The 19,362-nt window shown below is 36.4% G+C and overlaps 1 protein-coding gene and 2 long non-coding RNA genes across 4 annotated transcripts in view; 2 read left to right on the top strand and 1 right to left on the bottom strand.

Moving 5' to 3' along the window:
- LOC134677937 (uncharacterized) overlaps positions 1-19,362 on the top strand; it is a 351,049-nt gene that overhangs the window by 200,750 nt on the left and 130,937 nt on the right. The gene's annotated exons all lie outside the window — the stretch shown is intronic.
- LOC134677858 (uncharacterized) overlaps positions 1-19,362 on the top strand; it is a 98,702-nt gene that overhangs the window by 28,301 nt on the left and 51,039 nt on the right. The window lies entirely within an intron of this gene.
- Positions 9,355-11,314, bottom strand: LOC134677933 (uncharacterized). Of its 2 annotated transcripts, XR_010100123.1 has the most exons (6): positions 11,201-11,314; positions 10,960-11,110; positions 10,749-10,845; positions 10,521-10,604; positions 10,297-10,363; positions 9,355-9,931 (listed from the first exon to the last, which is right to left on the bottom strand). It is a non-coding gene; the product is annotated as an uncharacterized LOC134677933 (long non-coding RNA). The 2 variants fall into 2 exon arrangements; XR_010100122.1 differs by having other exon boundaries at positions 10,521-10,845; positions 11,201-11,313.

The following is a 19,362-nucleotide window of genomic DNA, read 5'->3' as shown; positions in this document are numbered from 1 at the left end:
CGGTTCGTGAGATACAGTCTGGTGACAGACGGACGGACGGACGGACGGACAGCGAAGTCTTAGTAATAGGGTCCCGTTTTACCCTTTGGGTACGGAACCCTAAAAACGTGGAAACTGAATCAAAAAAAAAATGTGATATTAGATTTGCAAATGATCAGTTTGTTAGGTACAGGTATGTGTGTTACTTATATAATAGGGAGCCCGTTTGTTTGACATAAAGTTTTAAGTCATAATGTACTTATTGTTAGTCATATCACAGAATAAATAATATATAGTACTAGCTAGGTACAGTACAGAAGACTCACTGTCTAACAAAACGCGCCTGTCACGATCAGCACAGATATGGCCGCTAGGTGGCGACAGCGCCACGCGCGGCTTATGGCAAACTCCAAAATTGGGGTCGAACGGATGTACTTTTAGCTACCTGTAGCAAAGCGCGAAATTGCGAAGTGAGCCACGCCTGGTCATATTATCATTATTCTGACGTTTATCTGACATGACTATTTTTACGTTACGTATACATTTGACGTGCCCCCGCAAAAATCGGCAGACTGTGTACAAAAAATTACAGACAAGGCGTTTCTATTGGGTTATATCTCCTCGCAAGTATTCACCTGTAATAAAAAAAACCGGGCAAGTGCGAGTCGGACTCGCGCACGAAGGGTTCCGTAGCATAAAGCAAAAAAAAAAAACGGAAAAAATGTAAAAAGAAAACGGTCACCCATCCAAGTACTGACCCCGCCCGACGTTGCTTAACTTTGGTCAAAAATCACGTTTGTTGTATGGGAGCCCCACTTAAATCTTTATTTTATTCTGTTTTTAGTATTTGTTGTTATAGCGGCAACAGAAATACGTCATCTGTGAAAATTTCAACTGTCTAGCTATCACGGTTCGTGAGATACAGCCTGGTGACAGACGGACGGACGGACGGACGGACAGCGAAGTCTTAGTAATAGGGTCCCGTTTTACCCTTTGGGTACGGAACCCTAAAAACCTTCCTTAAAAACTGAAAATTTCCCCTTACTTTTAAAACAACTTATCAATTATTACGATTTCCGCGCAATTACAATTTCTTTCTCCAATACGATGTGAGCTTCGTTTTTATTCGATGTTATAATCATAAAGAAGGTATTATGCAGTATTATACAACTCGTAATGAAAGTGAAGCGATACCGTGCTGTTGTGTTTGCTTGGCGAGTTGGGGTGTGCCTCACTGGATTGTTATACTAGCCCTTCGGTCTCCTATGGCGTCACTCTTTAGGGTTCCGTACCCAAAGGGTAAAAACGGGACCCTATTACTAAGACTCCACTACACATTGTCCGTCTGTCTGTCTGTCACCAGGCTGTATCTCGTGAAACGTGAATTTCAACTGTCTAGTTGAAATTTGCACAGATGATGTATTTCTGTTGCCGCTATGACAGCAAATACTATAAAGTACGGAACCCTTGGTGGGCGAGTCCAACACGCACTTGTCCGGTTTTTATTTTTTAAATTTCATGATCGCGCTGTCCCTGCAATTCCCTTGCTCAATATAAACCCAAAAAAAGAATGGGTTGCACTCCGGGAGTGCCGGCAGAAGTGAAAACTCAATGACATTGTAACAGTTTTTCGATCAGGTCACGTGTCCGTCTTACGAATCTTACGGTCACGTGACCTGTCGCGAGTTTAACATTTTTTCCCCATCACAAAAAGTGCACAGCGCCGCTAAACAAGTTTTCACTGCAAAAAATAAGTATAGGAACTCTACTCACTGACTTGCGCTCGCGCAGATATTCGGAATGATCGAGCAGGGCCAAGGGGTCAACATTCGTTTTGTCGCACTTGAATTCACCGGTTTGTCACGATCGTTTATTTTGTTACGCAATCACAAATAAATGTAGTTGAGAATAAATAAATAAATAAATAAATATTAGCGGACATCTTACACAGATCAACCTAAGCAAAGATTGTACTATGGGTGCTAGGCGATATACAGATAAATACATACTTATATACATAGAAAACACCCATGACTCAGGAACAAATATTAGTGTTTATCACACAAATAAATGCCCTTACCGGGATTCGAACCCAGGACCGTCGGCTTCGCAGGCAGGGTTACTATCCACTATAGTTCGTTTTTTTTAGCATCAGAAAGAACTCCACAGAAGTAAGCGTACAGTTTTTATCAGGCTCTTTAATTGTTAATAATTATTGAATTATCTAATGTAGCACGGTTAGTACATATAATTTACTTCAAATTATTACCGCTAAAAGTGCCGGATTTGGAACCACAAGCTTACTTCTGCGAAGTTCTTTCTAATGCTAAAAAAAACGAACTATAGGCCAGACCGGTCGTCTCATCTTCATTATAAATGTTATAATACTTACTAGCGACCCGCCCCGGCTTCGCACAGGTTAACAAATACACCTAAACCTTCCTCAAGAATCACTCTATTGATAGGTGAAAACCGCATGAAGATCCGTTCAGTAGTTTTGAGTTTATCGCGAACAAACACAAACAGACAGACGCGGTGTAGTGATAAGGGCCACTTGCTCTATCTCACTAACCCGGGGTTAACCGGTTAAAGGGGTTACTATGGTCGCCAGTACAATTTGACACTGGGTTAACGGCTTAACCGGTTAACACAGAGTTCTCGAAAAGAAATACGGACTCAAACTAGAGTCTGTTCGGAAAGAATCGTGAAATGTATTAATTAGGCCCCTTACATTCCACGACTCTTCTTTTTCCGCACAGACTAAACATTAAATTTTTATTAGAATTCGCGAAAAATACACTGAAACGAATTATTTAGGTACTTAAGTAATAAAAGCGTTTACCACTTTGCCTACTACGCCTATGTATCTATGTAAATGTATACTTTGCCTATTATGTATGTAAGATATAACAATCATATCTCTATATCTGACCGAGCCATTGTTACTACTCGTAGCTTGCTATCTTAGTAGGTTAGTTTGCTAGTATAGTTAGTAAACAATGACGGCCTTACAGAATTTAAAAAAATAGGTTTAAAAGGTTCTATGCATATACAGATGTAGTGCATTGCATACTTGTAATTGTTTTCCATCTTATTTTATCGGAAACGTTCGTATTTGTCATGCTACTTCAGTCAACCTCAGTACTTTTTGTACCGAGACTGACTGAAATAGCAAGACACGCGTGGTCTAATAAAACATGGTCTTCTCTTCCCAGAGTGACACAAGCCTACGTCACAATAACATGGCCGCTATATATAGCGCTATCGCATATTATCATATAGCGCTGTCCCATGATGACGTAGGCTTGTGTCAGTCACGTGACCACGAAAAGACGGGAAGAGAGTACCAGGCAGAGTATATTATTATACCATGAAGACACGTACGTTTCCGTGAAAATACGATGGAAAATAATTAATAATAAAAAACCGGGCAAGTGCGAGTCGGACTCGCGCACGAAGGGTTCCGTACCATAAGCAAAAAAAAACAAAAAAAAAACGATCACCCATCCAAGTACTGACCACTCCCGACGTTGCTTAACTTTGGTCAAAAATCACGTTTGTTGTATGGGAGCCCCATTTAAATCTTTATTTTATTCTGTTTTTAGTATTTGTTGTTATAGCGGCAACAGAAATACATAATCTGTGAAAATTTCAACTGTCTACTCTGTCTAGCTATCACGGTTCGTGAGATACTACAGCCTGGTGACAGACGGACGGACGGACGGACGGACGGACGGACAGCGAAGTCTTAGTAATAGGGTCCCGTTTTACCCTTTGGGTACGGAACCCTAAAAATCTGTATATATGCATGTATTGCACGTATGTCTAAAATATCAGTGCGGACGATTTATCGAAAATGCGAAAACACGACCAGATAATTCGCATTTGTACCGGACTCATCATCTTCCTGGCTTTTATCCTGCTTCTGTCGCGACTCCTGGAAGCCTGGGGTCCGCTTGGCAACTAATCCCGCGGTTTTTACGAAAGCGACTGCCATCTGACCTTCCAACCCCCGACGGTAAACGGCCTTATTGGGATTAGTCCGGTTGGTGGTTGGTCCGTTGGTTGGTTGGGTTTATTTTTTTTAATTTATTTTCCACTATCACAGTTTCGCCAAACGGTAAGTATAACGGCGAATCTTCGACAGGTCTTTGAAGATGTCCGGTTTCCTCACAATATTTTCCTTCACCGAAAAGCGACTGGTAGATATCAAATGATATTTCGTACATAAGTTCTGAAAAACCCATTCGTAAGTACGTAAAAAATCTGCGCGGACGATGTGTCGAACATATGAGAACACGACCAGAAATTCTCATTTGTATGGGACTAAGGTAGACGAATCGTGGAATGCTGCTTTTGTATGGCTCGGCATTAAAAAAGTTATCGTACTTTTCATTTCATGTTCTTTTATAGAATAGACGTGTGTTTGTCTGTATGTCCGTTTATAGCTTCCCGGAACGTAATGGCGGGAGAAAGTGAAGTAACAGGTTCGATGTCCGGCCGAGACCCGTTCTCACGCATGCCATAATCTGTAACTAGAATTTAAAACAAGCCCGAATCGGTTTTTAATTTAAGTACTACAATAAAAACCAGCCAAGTGCCAGTCGGACTCGCGCACGAAGGCTTCCGTACCATTACGCAAAAAAAGGCAAAAAAAACATGTTTGTTGTATGGGAGCCCCACTTAAATATTTATTATATATGCCAATTATCGCTTTAATGCGGCATAGTAACACCATATGTACTGTAAAAATAATAATATACCTTGCTACTTGCTACTTCATAACCTCACATCATAACCTCATATTCATGGGTTATCCGCAGATGGTCTAGAACGCAAAATGACTAGTGTGTTGTTTTGCCTAAATCGCAATTAGTCTACATACATCGCAAACGGAAGCGGGGCTCCGTCGACATCGCTGAAAAAATAATTCGGGCATTTTGCGTTCTAGACCGTTTGCGATTTAGGCAAAACAACACGCTAGTCATTTTGCGTTCTAGACCATCTGCGGATAACCCATATTCATTACATGGTGTATAGTCGCGGACGGTCTAGAACGCAAAATGACTAGTGTAATATTTTGCCTATATCGCTTTTAGTTTAGTAGTAGTAGTAGTAAACTCTTTATTGTACAAAAAGACATATTAAAAATAACATACAATTAGCAAGAAGTACAAAGGCGAACTTATCCCTTTGAGGGATCTCTTCCAGTTAGTTTACATCGCGAAAGGTCTAGAACGCAAACTGACCACTTTTTTATATGACACATCAGGTAGGTTAGGTTCGTTAGTTATCTTCAAATGGCCGAAGGCCAAACCGCACAGAATAGGAGCCCCGCGGTATAGCGACATAGCTAACGTAAAGATAAAACGACGGAAAATGATGTATTATAGGCATTTTGCGTTCTGGACCGTTCGCGATGTAGACTAGCAGCGCGATTCGGGAAATGAATTAGATATTCACTAGATATGAAATAGTAACGATATGTGACGTTCCACGACAAAAGGTACCATTGGCGCGGCTGAATATTGGAGCGGCGTTAATGCGTAAGCGCCAGCCGCCATAAGGTACCTTTTGCCGTGGAACGTCACATATCTTTACTATTTCATATCTAGTGAATCTCTAATTCATTTCCCGAATCGCGCCGTAAGAGCGATATAGGCAAAATGTTACACTAGTCATTTTGCGTTCTAGACCGTCCGCGAATAACCCCATTACATCTCAAAGTTATGTAATATTAGATGTATGCCGAGATTCGGCCCAGATGTATATGTAAATATCTACATACGATAACTATATTAGCATATAAAGTATCATATCACGGCGTGTTTATTTTTAAACTGGTTTATCTATGCCACGATGGAAACAAGCGCACGGCCCACCAGTCAATTGTTTCATCAAATCGCAGAGTGGTAGATTAATCAAAGATTAGTGTACAGTCACCTGCAGTAATATGTTACACAACGAAGGCCGCAAAAATATCTGACACGATCTTATTTTGTAGAGTCATGTCATAGGAGCGTGCCACATGTTTTTGCGGCCTTCGAAGAGTAACATAACATAACAGGGGAAGGCTCCTACGCCTACCATGGACGGCTATGAGAACCAATAAGTCTATCCTAGAGGAGCTGAAGAACACGGCTCTCTACAAAAAGTCAAGAACGCGCACTCATCTTCTTTGGTCATATCATGCGGTTTAAAAAGCACGACCTAGAGGCAGATTATCTTGGGCCAAATAGAGGGCAAGCGAGCGCGAGGAAAAGCACCCACGAGATGGTCTGATGTTGTGAAGAGGGTGGTTGGCGGCAACATGCAGTGCGTGAACTGTGCTTATGATCGCACACTGTGGAGACGTAGCATAAATGGTCGCGATCCTCAGCAATGAGGGACCGAGGAAGATGAAGAGTAGCATATTATTGCAGGTGACTGTACAACTTCTCGAGGCTTTATTTAATGTTATCGGAGAGTTTACTAGATTGAAGCGGTGGTGGCCTAGCGGTGAGAGCGTGCGACTTGCAATCCGGAGGTCGCGGGTTCAAACCCCGGCTCGTACCAATGACTTTGTCGGATAGACAGACAGACCCACGAGTGATTCTATAAGGGTTCCGTTTTTTTCTTTTTAAGGTACGGAACCTTAATGTGATTCTATAAGGGTTCCGTTTTTTTCCTTTTAAGGTACGGAACCTTAATGTGATTCTATAAGGGGCTATTCATAAATTACGTCATTTCAAATTAGGGGGGGGGGTCTGGATATCGGATGATGACGTAGGAGGAAACGGGGTCATTCGAAGCATGATTTTTGGATGACTTTAGGGGACAGAGGGTCAAAAATCGATGACGTAATTTATGGACAGCCCCTTAAGGGTTCCGTTTTTCCTTTTAAGTTACGAAACCCAAAGAGAGTTGACGAGATTTGCAGCAAACAAGGAAATAGGATAAGTGATGACCTCCGTTATCGGGCAGTTTTCTTATCAGTGACACTTGGTCACGACTCACGACTGTCATTGGTATAATCTTAACGATATTGGCTATGCACTTAGTCCATCGAATGCAGTTAAGGAAATTGATAACATAAACTTCTTTATTAAAGAAATAATGAAGTCCAACTAGAGAGCTAACTCTAGCGCATGTTTATCAAAGATATGAGACGTTATCTATGAAAAGGGACCTTATTGTCGATGGCGCTTACGCCATCATTAACGATGATCCGATATAAATACAATGCCGCGCGACGCTGTGCGGCGTAAGCGCCATCGACAATAAGGTCCCTTTTCATAGATAATGCCCCATATAGAGTTCTAGGCCTCTCTTCGAGTACCTACGCCACTTATCCCGGTCCTGAGCCAATCTCAGCCAGAAGTTTAGTGACCCGCAATCTTCCGAATGTCGTCAACTAGCCAACGAGATATAGGGTTACACCAAGAAAAGTCTGCAATTATTTTAATAGCATACGTAGTGCAAGTGTTATTTATACGTCATAATTTCATAGAAGTTTGACGTTTGAAGTAGCAATTGCACTGTGGGTGCTATCAAAATCGTTGCAAACTTTATCTTGGTCTCACTTAAGTATTATTATTTTAATTTGATCTGATTATCTGAAAAGTATATCGATAGAATTGTAGAATATATCTTTTACAGTATATATGGCCCTTTAAAATTTTCGACACAGTTATGTAATGTGCTAATTATAGCACTTTAACAAACAAACATCAACATTTACTCAGCAAATAGGCCACAAGGGCACTTTTACACGTCAACATTGAATTTACATACAAGCAAAAATAATAACAATACATCAACAATTTTATAAAATACAATTAACAATTCAAACTAACGTATTACAATTTACTTAGAGATGTATATGGTTTCTTAATGTCGAATTACATAAAAAATACAGATACAAAACACAAAACACACTAGTGCGGTAAAGTTGCACCATATGTACACTGTTAAAAATATTCAGGGAATTTTACATAAATTTAGGGCAACTTTCGTTGCCCTAACTTTTCTGTATTTTTACATAATTATGTAATTTTACAAGGCGTATGTAATTTTACATATCGACCTGATTTCATTATTATGTAATTTTACATTTATGTAATTTTACATAATCAAACAAATTGACGGTTATGTAAAATTACATTTATGTAATTTTACATAATCATACTGTCAGATATGTAAAAATCTCACTTATGTAATTTTACATAATCTGTAAAATCTCATTTATGTAATTTTACATATCCGTAAAATTTCACTTTCGTACTTTTACATTTTTTTCGGTAATATTACAGGGTAATTGTATGTTTTGTTACAAATTTCGTATGTATAAATACATAAAGTTTGTGTATTAGTAATGATTTTTATGTATGATTACATTTTATTCAGTAATATTACCGAATTATTATGTATTTTGTTACAGATTTCATGTGTAAAATTACACCAACTTAATGTATTATTAATGTTTTTTTGAGTATTTTTACTTTTTATTCGGTAACATTACACAATTATTATGTGTTTTGTTACAGATTTCGTATGTAAAAATACATTAAGTTTTTGTATTATTAATGATACTTTATGTATATTTACATTGTATTTGGTAATATCACAGAAGTAATATGTGTTTTATTACAGATTTCGTATGTGAATTTACACAAAGTACATGTATTATTAATGATTTTTTTAAGTATTTTTCCTTTTTATTCGGGAATATTACCGAATTATTATGTATTTTGTTACAGATTTCGTCTGTAAAATTACACAAACTTTATTTATTATTAATGTTTTTTTAAGTATATTTACTTTTTATTCAGTAATATTACAAAATTATTGTGTTTTATTACAGTTTGCGTATGTGATTTTACCACAAACTTTATGTATTTTTAATGATTTTTAAGTATTTTTCCATTTTATTCGGTAATATTACTGATACAATTTATGTATTTTTACATAAGAAAACTGTGATTTTAAATATGGGCAAGGTAAAATTACTTGTTGTTTGTGTATTATTACCTGTAAAATTAGGTAATATTTCATGTTATTAGGGGATATTTTTCTGTAAAATTCAATACAAATTCTGTACATTTACGGTAATTCTCCGGATTTAGTTATTAACCATTCGTTAGTTTTTTTTCTTATGTATTTTAATTAATGCAGCCTGTCTGCAGACTGCATTTATTAAAATACATAAGAAAACAAATACCAACTTGCTAATAGCAAAGTCCTGAGAATTATCGATAGCATGTAAATGTACAAAATTTGTATTGAATTCTTTAGGAAATATCGCCTAATAACATGTAAAACGAACTAATTTTATCAGTCATAATATACAAACAACAAGCAATTTACAGTTTGGAGGTTATTTAATAAAAAAAAAAATTACAAAGAAATAAATTTATTGATTTTCACACACTAAAATTATAGAGCACACGCGTATATACACGTCTACGTGCATATTATTATTATTTATTCTGTGACAGAGTACAAAAAGTAGAAGACATATACGACACTATAAATTATATCTTATGTACATAAGTACTTCTTATGAATTAGTCTTATAAAAGTTTCGGTTAATAAGGCCTATGTGAATCTAATGCGTGAAACCTATACCATTTCAAGTAACGAATTGTCTGAAAATGTTTGTTACTGACATTAATTATAGTTAGTTTTTTTAGCATTAGAAAGAACTTGCAAGAAGTTAAGCGATCTTGACATGTCTTTTAATAGAAAAACGCTTCTTAAAAATCAAAAACTATTACTTATGACTTCCTTCTTTAGGATTTATTTTAAAAATATACCTTTGTATAAATTCTAATGTGTTTTGACAGTCCACTGGATATTCCATATTCAAGTTGCAGTAAGCCGCCATCAATAGTTGTAACGACGTAGGCAGAATCTCAGTTTCGCTAACAATCGTTTTTTCTACCAGCAAGTAATATAATTATATTTTCATTATCTGTGGACAAAAAACATAATGGTTAAAACAGGTAATATAATAGGCCCCCAAATTTAATACTTCCTCCTCAAATAAGATAATTTATCGTATTACGTTAAGTGGCACTACTAGTGAGTAAGGGTACAAGTCTCGGGCAGCGCAGTTTTAAAAGGGTGTAAGTTCCATGCCCCTTTTACAACTAAGCTGCGCGACACTTGTACCCTTTTTCACTAGGGCCACAGGTTTATTCAATACATTTACGTTTTAACACTGTATGTTTCATTTCATATAGATTATATTATGATTAATTATAAATTATATGAAACATACAGTGTTATGCTTCGCAGGTAAGGCATTTTATCATTGTAATAATAATTAAGTCTCACCTAAAAATACAATGTTAGGCGCAGCTATTTCGGATAGCTCTGCAACTTGAACCCTGGTTAATGTTTCCTGGAAAAGAAAAAGTTAATAAGATTAGTAAATGGAACTACTATATTTAGGATGGTCCCTCATCTGGAAGAAAATGGATTATGAATTCTATCTTGGGTATTGCTCTCCCTCTATGTGACGGATGATCAAAATAGCGTGGGCCTATGTTGCACCAAACCTGAGTTCCACTAGGTACAGCCAGGGTTCAGCATCAGCTCTATCTTGTCAACTTCAAGCGTCAAATTATTAAATTGACATCATACTGCAAAATAAATGTGGTTTGAGTCAGCACATTAATGCTTAACAGTAGGTATCCAATTATAGTCTATTCTACAATACACTACATTCTACAATTACACAAAAAATATTTCATTACGAAAAGTCAAATTAATTTAGATTTACTCACCTTTTTCAATGATATTTTTTAAAGTTGGGTCCATTATTGGAACAGCTTTCTTGATTGTTTGGTCTACTGACCAAATTTTAATAACGGGCATGTTTTACTGTGAAAAAATAACACAATTTATTAGTGTTGGTGACTATTTAATTAACCTACACAATCAAGCATGTACTAATGTCGTTTTAAATTTAGATGTACTTAGCTAATAAATACTTACATTTTTTTAATGGCATACGACGAAAGCGGCTGCTCCAAGATTTGTAGATCAGGTCTGATCCACCCTGGACGTGGACAGGACATGATATCAACTGGACTTTGTAAAGGACGCCGAGGAAACCGTTGGAAAAAAGTTGAACCGCGAACCCTTTCTGGAAGTACATAACGTTTTGAGGTCTAATGCAGATTTCACTAGATATTCGATGCAAGAAAGTAAAGGTATATCTAATACTTATATTTACCTGTTTTCTTGTATGCTGTCTCCAATTTATTTACACGTTTACACAAGTACTACGTTCTACGCACAGCGAGTGAGCGAGCGCCATTTTGATGTGAACTCATGAACTGCGCAGCGGACAGCGCAGCTACAGGTTCGTGGCGGGGGGGGGTGCGCCTGACTAGCGATCGCGTGATCCATGTAGCTCGCGCGCCATTGGCGCGCGTTATAATATTGATCCGTGATTGGGTGTGTGCCAGTGCCGCACAAAATTCGTCCAATCCGCGAGTGCTAACGGATATGAATTCATATTTGAAGATTTATAGTTTATTTTTCGAAATTAATAATTAGGTACACAATTTTACCAATAATTGCTGACATTGGTACATATAAATAACATCGTAAGTTTTGTCGTAAACTTTGATGCTGTAATTCACATTAAGGGGTTCCCTGGAGCCAATGAATGACCTATCTGAATCCCTTAGTTTTCTAATTTTTTTTTTGTAGCTTATCATACGGTAAAGTTGAAAAGAATTTATGTACGAAATAGGTATCATTTGATATTTACCAATCGCTTTTCGGTGAAGAGGAAAACATGGTGAGGAAACCGGACTAATTCCAACAAGTTTCCTAGTTTCCCCTCTGGGTTAGAAGGTCAGATGGCAGTCGCTTCTGTAAAAACTAGTGCCTACGCCAATTCCCGGGATTAGTTGCCAAGCAGTTCCCAGGCTCCCATGAGCTGTGGCAAAAAGCTGGGATAGCGCGAGGAAGATTTATTATCATAGGGTAAAGTGCCCTATTACCAGCCACCTGCATTAATCGTTGAATAACTTTTATAATATGTCCAAAACTACACGGAATGTTTGTAAGTATACACGGTGTAACATGAGGAAACCGAATAGCTTTAACCACGCATTTCTGAGGTCAAAAGAAAGAAAAAATGTAATATGAGTTTAGGTATACTTCGCAAAAAAAAAATTTTTTGTTGTTGTTTTGTTTTTTCAATTTCTTGAATGTACATGTACATAAAAATAAATGTTATTTGATGTTTATTGGTAAACTTTTCACTTAAAATTGATTTTTACATTTTTTTTTCGTAAAACCTACTTTTTGCAAAGCGTTACTTGTCACTTTTTGACATCTATCAAGAAGGATACTTTAGACTACGTCCCATAGCAGCAACATCAAAAAGGTCTTTTACACTGTGTAACAATAAAAACTTGTTTTTTTTTTAATTAATATTATCTCTGAAACTAGGCGAATTTCAAAAAAGTTTATAGGACATTTTTGTCTCTAAATATGATCAGGAATACGCAGTTAAAATTATTCGGTTTAAAATATTTCGGTTTCCTCATGTTACACGGTGTATTTGTCCGCGATTATCTCGCGTTTAGCTGAACCGATTTTGATGTGGTTTTCAGAAAAGTGTTTGTTACATTCGGGAGAAGGTATTAGTATACATAGAGCTGAGCTGATGCTGAACCCTGGCCGTACCTAGTGGAACCAGAAAAGACAAAACTGTGGAAAAATACAATTGGACAGCGCGGCAATGCCGCCAGCCTTCTTGGCACCCTGCCCAAAGGCACAGAGCTGGAGCCAGGTTTTTATTTATAATTTTAGTTTATATTGTAGTTAGTTGTAGCTTTATGTAGTTTTTAATTACATGTAGTTAATAATTTTTTGTAACATATTTGCTGTGACTTATTTTTTTAATAAAAAGAGACGTCATGATCGATTACCTTTTTTCTCATTGGGGCATTTTACCCTATCCCATATTTACTTAAAAATTAATTGGGAGGAAAACTAACTTTTTATCCCGCCAGGTGGTGGTGGCGAAATAGCGACTTTACCTCGCTTTGACATAAAAACTGTCAAACCACATACATTTTTTGTAAGTTATTCTATTCTTGTAAAATTTTCTCAAAAACGCCTATGTCTGATATGAATATTTGACATATTTATTTTTAGAGACGTCAAAGACGAACCCAAATAAATAGGTACCTACCTAGATATGTATGTAGATTTCGTATTAAGTAACGAAGTATTTCTATCTTTACATAATATTAATGAATCTATTTATCTTTAAGTAGGTATTAGTAGTAACGGTGTGGTGTGAGCACAAACCGATTTTGCCTAAAATTAATTAGGTAAGTACAGTCACCTGCAATAATATGTTACTCTTCGAAGGCCGCAATAATATGTGACACGCTCTTATGGCTCTACAGATAAGGTCGTGTCAGATATTTTTGCGGCCTTTGAAGAGTAACATATTATTGCAGGTGACTGTACCTACTTACTAAGTAAGTACCTAAGTACCTTCTTAATTTCGAGCGCACGGGCGGCATTCTCAGCAGGTTAAAACTTGTTCACGGAATTGTAGGGTATTCCACCTGTCCAGTTTCTGTTTCTTTGTCCAATGTGTGTTTTGTCTCACATTTTGCTTGAGAGAGAGAGTGAGATGCCATGACATTGGACAAACATATCATTGGACACATTACCGCACCGCACCAAGGTCATTGCGACGCACCCATAAGTAAGACCTTGACAACAACCTTGACAATGTCCTTGGTGCGGTGTGGTAATGTGTTAGCACTGTTAGCAGCTTTATGGTAACATTCCATTTCTAACCGCAGCTGCACTACCGGTACTGAACGCGTCGCTGTCATTGTCAATTTCCATAGTAAAATTGACAGTAATGCAGCTGCGGTTAGAAATGGAATGTTACCATTAGGCATTAAGTAGTTTGTGTTCTATTCTATGTATGTAGGTAAAGGATAACTCACGCTCACGTTAGACCGGGCCGCATCCGGGCCGGAGCTTCCGGCGCTTAGGTACGTTTCTATGACATGACAGGCGAACACGTGATGCATTCCATAGAAAACGATGCGCCGGAAGCTCCGGCCCGGGCACGGCCCGGTCTAACGTGAGTCACCCTTAATGGGTACTCGTATGTTACCGGACGAACTCGCGGGCAAGAGCTAGGAATTCATAAATGTGAAAAAAACCGGACAAGTGCGAGTGGGACTCGCTCACCGAGGGCTCCGTACTTTTTAGTACTTATTCTCTTTATTTATTTTTCTTCTTAAGTTAGGTTAATTATAATATGAATATAAAAGTAAAATATAAAAACACTTACAAAATAATAAAAAAAAGTTATAAACACACAGTACTTATTAATTGTTATCACTCACACTTAATAATGAGAGAGTGAGATGCACTGACATTGGACAAAGAAATTGAATGCAAATTTGACAGGTGGAATACCACCCTAAGAGCCCCTTGCACCATTCCACTAACCCGGGGTTAACCGGTTAAATCTGGAGTTACCTTGGTTACCAGTACAATTTGACACTGGATTAACGGTTTAACCGGTTAACCTCGGATTAGTGGGACGGTGCAAGTGGCGCTAAGTTAGTTAAGTAGTAGTTTGGTATTTTTACTTTTATGCTGTTTAACTTGTTTGAAATAAAATAAATAAAAATGTAATGTTAAGACACACATTGAAATAGTAAATTTGCAGAAAATTAAGGAAATATTGGTAAATATCATAATATTGTTTGTAATATTACTGACATGTTTCGGAATATTACATAAGACTTAAGCAAATTTACATAAAAATTTATTATTAATAAAAAAAAAATTTGCTAGATTTTTATGTAAAGTACCCGTTCCAATTGTTAAAAATCAATTGTAGTATTACAGATATTTATGTAAACGGGCATTTCTTAGTGACTATTACATATTTATCGTGTAAAAAGTCACATTAGAACAGGAAGTTTACAGAAAATTTGTAAAATTAAAAAAATGTTAGGAAATTTCATAATGTTTTATGTAATTTTTATGATATTTTTCGGAATATTACATAAGAAGTAAGTAAATTGTAATAAAAATGTGTTTCTCAATAAAAAATGGTAAAACTACGAGATTTTTATGTCAAATTCCCGATTTAATTGTTAAAAACACATTAAAAAAGTATTTGTCCCAAAAATTCCATGTAATTTTACAGATTTTATGTAAACTTTTAACTCTTAGTAATTATTACATATTTATTATGTAAAAATACCATTTAAACAGTAATTTCTACAGAATATATGTAAAATTGAAGAAATGTTGGGAAACTTCATAATGTTTTTTGTGATTTTAATGACATTTTTTGGAATTTTACATAAGACGTGAGTAACTTTACACAAAAATGTAATTTTCACAAAATTAGGTAAAATTATGAGATTTTTATGTAAAATACCCATTTTAATTGATATAAACACATAAAAAAATGTATTTATCCCAAACATTCCATGTAATTTTACAAATTTTATGTAAACTTCTATCTCTTAGTGATTATTATATATTTATTATGTAAAGCGACATATTTAAACAGTAAATTTACAGAAAATATGTAAAATTAAAGAAATTTTTGGAAATTTTATATTATTGTTTGTAATTTTCCTGACATTATTCCGAATATTACATTACACGTAAGTAAATTTACACAAATATGTAATTTAAAAAAAAATGGTAAAATTACGAGATGTTTATGTAAAATTCTCTTTTTAATTGTTAAAAACACATAAAAAAAAGTATTTGTCCCAAACATTCCATGTAATTTTACAGATTTTATGTAAACTTACATCTCTTAGTGATTATTACATATATGTTATGTAAAAAGACCATTTAAACAGTAAATTGAACAGAATATATGTAAAATTAAAGAAATGTTGGGAAATTTCATAATGTTTTTCGTAATTTTACTGATATCTTACGGAATATTACATAAGACGTAAGTCAATTTACATAAAAATGTATTTTTCACGAAAATAGGTAAAATTGCGAGATTTCTAAGTAAAATTCCCTCTTCAATCGTAAAAAATACATGCCAAAATGTATTTATCCCGAACATTCCATGTAATTTTACAGATTTTACGTAAATAGTCATGGCTTAGTGATTATTACATAAATTTTATGTAAAACTACATAAAAAATATTGATATTACCGAAAAAATGTAAAATTTACGAGAATTACGTAAAATGTAATATTTTTCCGTAAATTTCCCAGATTTTTCGGGAATTTTACAGGATTATGTAATTTTTTTGCATGTAAAATTACATAATTTTTAACAGTGTAAGTACATATGGTGTACAGTCGCCTGCGTTCGCGGTGTTCCACTTTTAGACTCTATTCCAGTATAATAAGGTTCAAAATTGGAACACCGCGCACGCAGGCGACTGTACTGTAAATGGGGCATTATCATTCATTAATTCATTCATTCAATATTTATTCATGAACAATATTAATTGTGTATGAAATATAAAAATATACAAAAATTATTCAAATTACTCCATCCATGAAAAGGGACCTTATTGTCGATGGCGCTTACGCCGCACAGCGTCGCGCGGCATTGTATTTATATCGAAGCATCGTTAGCAATGGCGTAAGCGCCATCGACAATAAGGTCCCTTTTCACAGATAACGTCATAAATAAGTATTATATACTAAAGATTATACAAACATACATCGTAATTAATATGTACCTACGTATTAGAATCACGCGCACGCTCGATCGCTAATATCCGCCTACTACACTTTCGCCCTCCCACGCAATGGTTACGCTTCACAATAGATCACTTTCGCTATACTTACAACATGCTATTATGATCCGATGTTAATTCATACTCATTAAGATTTGCTGAAAAAATGGGACTAAACACTAGTCGCGCTCGAGTTTCTATTATAATTACTCTGACCAGTATAAATGCTTGGTACATTCGACATTTATGCTATTTTACGAAACTAGTTTCGATCAAAATTCGTTTTTCTACGAACAGTTGCGATATACGAGTTACGTTACAAGCATATTTTAATTGCTAACTTTAACTAGCAGTGTCAAACTGACATATTCGCTAACGTCTGCGTAATTTGCTTTATATACATCTCGCTCGCACTAATATGCGAGTACGAGCGAGATGCATAGAAAGTAAGTTACGCACACGCTAGCGAATATTTCAGTTTCAAACTGGCGATAGCCGTGCATATGTCAACAGTTTTGCCTATAAAATAAGCTGGCAGTAAAAGTTTATTTACGGTGAAGTTTTTCTCTTTTTTTTAAAGATTTTTTCTTATAACTGTTTTTTTTTGACACCAGGGGCCTTACCATGATATCCTTATTGCGATTCACGCAGTTATGCGACTTATATAGCTCCGTCCCTTAGCAATTCAGGTAGGGTTGCCAGATGGTCGGGATTTGGCGGGATTCTCCCGATTTTTAGCACGTGCTCCCGATTCCCGACAAAGTGTAAACCGTCCCGAAAAACAGCTTCACGTTATAAAACAATAATTTCGAGTACCGAACTGTCGTCGAGCGAGCGAGCGACTCAAGATCTCAAAGAATGTATACTATTTTGATTTAAATACGTCTATGGACAGCGCAGCTGACGTAGTGCCAATAATGTAAAATATCGTTGTTTTAATACATTTACTTTAATTTGAATGTTGTTTTTCCCGACCTAAGTCCCAAAATCCCGAAAAAATTATATTGTTTCCCGATACTAGCGCCTTTCGATCTGGCAACCCTAAATTCAGGTTAGGTCCTATAGTTCGATTTTTTAGCATTAGAAATAAGGTAAAAAATCTTGATGTGTCTTTTAATTGAAAAACACATTTATAAGTTACGGCAAATATGTAACTTTTATGAATCTAATACGATCATTTATACTCTTCTGCTTTCATAAGTAATAGTTATGATTTTTAAGGTGGTTCGCTTTTCATACAAAATTCAATCAAAGCTCATTAAGTAACTACACACTATTAGTACACAAATATTTCCGCATTTATCTTCTTTCGAATATTCGTTTGCGCGAAATTAACAGGAAAACAATGTTTCATACAGAAATCATGCAAAAATCATAGTTAACTTTTCATCAATTTTACGTATGTGTGTGTCACAAATGTCGTGTACAGATACATTTGCGACGTTGCCATACCATTTCCGACGTTGCCGGGCTGACCACGGCTCGAATTTGGAGTGCCGTCATGTTTAGTGCAATTTTATTGACACTGATATTTGACAGGTAGTTAATTGACCTAAGCGAGAAGTTCGTCAGCTTAGCTAAGAACTATCATGGCGTGTTATGCAAACAGTCGCTTTTTTGCTTGCAAACGGAAGATTCCCGGTTCGATCCCCAGTAATTGTATGCTGGAACATAACTTTTTGTATTTTTGTTACACCTAAATTTCGTAATGTTTTTTTATTTTTATTTAATTTTTCTTATTATCATAAATCGATTATTAAGTATGGGCTACACGTATTCTTTTATTTTTACAAAGATAATTAGAAATTATACTCTACCTAATCTCTCTGATTTTTACAATCAGGACATCCTCACTGCAATAAAAACCGGGCAAGTGCGAGTCGGACTCGCGCACGAAGGGTTCCGTTCCGTGCCATAATGCAAAAAAAAAACAAAAAAAAGCAAAAAAAAAACGGGCAAGTGCGAGTCGGACTCGCGCACGAAGGGTTCCGTACCATAAAGCAAAAAAAAAACGGAAAAAATGCAAAAAGAAAACGGTCACCCATCCAAGTACTGACCCCGCCCGACGTTGCTTAACTTTGGTCAAAAATCACGTTTGTTGTATGGGAGCCCCACTTAAATCTTTATTTTATTCTGTTTTTAGTATTTGTTGTTATAGCGGCAACAGAAATACGTTATCTGTGAACGCTACGCTATCACGGTTCGTGAGATACAGCCTGGTGACAGACGGACGGACGGACGGACAGCGAAGTCTTAGTAATAGCAGAGATATATATAACTCCGTATAAGATAAATAAAGTCTAAGAAAAAAACGTGCCTCGGACGGCCAAGGAAAAGTCGTTCTCGAATAGATGGCGCCATTACCTTTTTACTATTCTCGGTTTTAACTAAAATGGAATTGGGCAGGACATGTTGCTAGGCAGAGTGATGGCAGGTGGACTAAAATGTTAACAGAATGGTGGCCGCTTTCAAATGAAAGAAGCGCCTGGCGTCCGTTGGCTCGTTGGGTGGACGACATCCGGAAAATTGCGGGTCACTGCTGGATGAGATTAGCTCAGGACCGGGACAAGTGGCGTACTAGAAGAGAGGCCTATGCTCAGCAGTGGGCGATAAAGGGCTGATATGATGATGATGATTCTCGGCTAGATGGCGGTAACGACA

This window comes from Cydia fagiglandana, chromosome 27 (assembly GCF_963556715.1).
Source record: "Cydia fagiglandana chromosome 27, ilCydFagi1.1, whole genome shotgun sequence".
Lineage (NCBI taxonomy): Eukaryota > Metazoa > Arthropoda > Insecta > Lepidoptera > Tortricidae > Cydia > Cydia fagiglandana.
This window is presented reverse-complemented; position numbering and strand designations above follow the sequence as displayed.